The 1,674-nt window shown below is 42.5% G+C and overlaps 1 pseudogene; it reads right to left on the bottom strand.

The window, feature by feature from the left end:
- Positions 1–682: 682 nt before the first annotated feature.
- Positions 683–1,346, bottom strand: LOC102846429 (annotated as a pseudogene).
- Between the last annotated feature and the right edge of the window lie 328 nt (positions 1,347–1,674).

Genomic DNA, 1,674 nt, shown 5'->3' with positions numbered 1-1,674 from the left:
TTTTTTGCAATCCTGAAGGCATGCAGTTCTAATCTACCAGTTGTTCCATGGAAGAAAGATGAGCATTTCTGCTCCTGTGTGATTAAATGCCTCTGCAAACCCCCAGAAGGTCAAATATGATTGAGTTCCTCCTATTTAATAGTATACAACAACAACAACACATACATACATAAAATAGAATATTATTTTTTCACAAAGAGAAATAAAATGCTGATATATGCTGTGGATGAACTTTGAACATTATACTGAAATAAACAGAAAGGAAAACTGTTACATGGTCATACAATAAACAAAGAAACTAGGAACATCCTAAGTACATAAACAAGGAACATCCATAGAACCCAAAGTTTATTAATGGTGACTAGGAACTAGGAATAGGTGGGAATACAGGTTACGTCTAAAGAGATACCAGGCTGCTGTTTAGAAATTTCTGTCTCTTCTCATTCATGTTGCTCACTGCCTATGTGTTGGTTTTGGTTTGGGGTTGCTTTTTTTTTTTTTAGGAACTAGGTAGATTTTTAATGAATATTTTCCTTAAGAAAATTGGGAGATGTATTCTTTTTTCGCCATTGAAACCATTCTCTTACCAGCATTGAGTTGGACATGCTCATATCAAACCTTCTTGAAATGAAGGGCTGTCTGTACACCAGTACTCCAATCTAATCCACTCAAGGGGCTTCCTCTAGAAACCATGTCTTCTGTAGAATTTAGCTCAGGCAAGAATATCATTGGCATAGCCATTTTCTATACCCACAGGGAGTGGCAACAGCTTCAACTCCCAACATAAAGGCTGAAAAACCACGTTTGAGGTGCTGAGTCACACTCCGTGTGGGGAATCTTTTCTGAATCACTTTAGTTCTTTCTGATAAAATACCAGCAGCCTGCAGTAGGTGTTCTTTACTGTCCCAGGCACCAACAGGGTGACGACTTTCTTATCCAGCTGCATCAAGCCTAATTTAAGTTCACTGTGATCCCAGCCATTTTGCAGAATGGCACCGCCCTGACTTACTCTGGAGATGATGGCTGCAGTGAGGACTGGGTCCACACAGTGTGCCTCTGCCCAACTTCTTTGATCATAACCTGGTAATGTTTTATGGCCCCCAAATCCATCTCAGCAAACATTTCAGAACAAAGGATCCCAAAGTTAATCAGCTGGTCTATGTTACAGGCAGCCCCAGAGGTGCCGTGCTTGTAATGTTCCTATAGCGCCCGTGGTACTGAAGAAGACATAGGTGAGGGTTCATCACGTGAATAAAAGGAAGGGAGCCCGGGAAGTACCTGGAGATGGAACTGTAATTCACACAAAGCCTATGAGAAAACATTGCGTAAGTTGCTGCTACAACCATCGCCAAACATTCAAACTTCAATCAAAAAGGAAAGCCAATGTATTATAGGGCATTACGATTATCATGAGTCCGGAATGAAGGTTGCAGAGTGCAGTATACTCGGGGTACGTGGGGGGGTGGGGGGGTGTGTGGGTGTGTTTAAGAGGAGCTCAGAAGCAGCTTTCTGGAGCCACCTTGGGCTCAGAATTCCCTGTGGAGGTAGCAGGCAGTGGAAAAGCCCCAGGCTCTGAGATATGTCTGCCACATCAGGTGAAGCTGATACATCTGCTTTTAAAAAAATGGGGTTGGCACTGAGTGTGGGTGATTTGACTCTTTAAGGAAAGGGAGA

The sequence above is a fragment of the Elephantulus edwardii genome, unplaced genomic scaffold, assembly GCF_000299155.1.
Source record: "Elephantulus edwardii isolate Elephantulus edwardi_28Jun2011 unplaced genomic scaffold, EleEdw1.0 scaffold00001, whole genome shotgun sequence".
NCBI lineage: Eukaryota > Metazoa > Chordata > Mammalia > Macroscelidea > Macroscelididae > Elephantulus > Elephantulus edwardii.
The sequence above is the reverse complement of the archived record's forward strand: the minus strand, read 5'-3'. Positions and strand labels throughout refer to the sequence as shown.